This window comes from Acanthisitta chloris, unplaced genomic scaffold (assembly GCF_000695815.1).
Source record: "Acanthisitta chloris isolate BGI_N310 unplaced genomic scaffold, ASM69581v1 scaffold57, whole genome shotgun sequence".
In the NCBI taxonomy this organism is placed as follows: Eukaryota; Metazoa; Chordata; class Aves; order Passeriformes; family Acanthisittidae; genus Acanthisitta; species Acanthisitta chloris.
The window spans coordinates 1-200 of NW_008684056.1; positions in this window are offsets into that span (position 1 = coordinate 1).

The following is a 200-nucleotide window of genomic DNA, read 5'->3' on the forward strand; positions in this document are numbered from 1 at the left end:
TGTCCCCTGGCTGCACCCACCCCACGCTGCTGCCTCAGCCCCGTCCCTCAGGGCCTGGCACCGCCGCGCGGTTCTCCCCCAGCCCCTCACGACCTGTTCCCCACAGCTCACGGACTCTCGTCCCCTCGGCACTGTGGAGGGACAGAGGAGCCTCCTCCCCTCGCCCAGGCCGAGCCCTGGAGCTGCTGGCACAGCAGAGT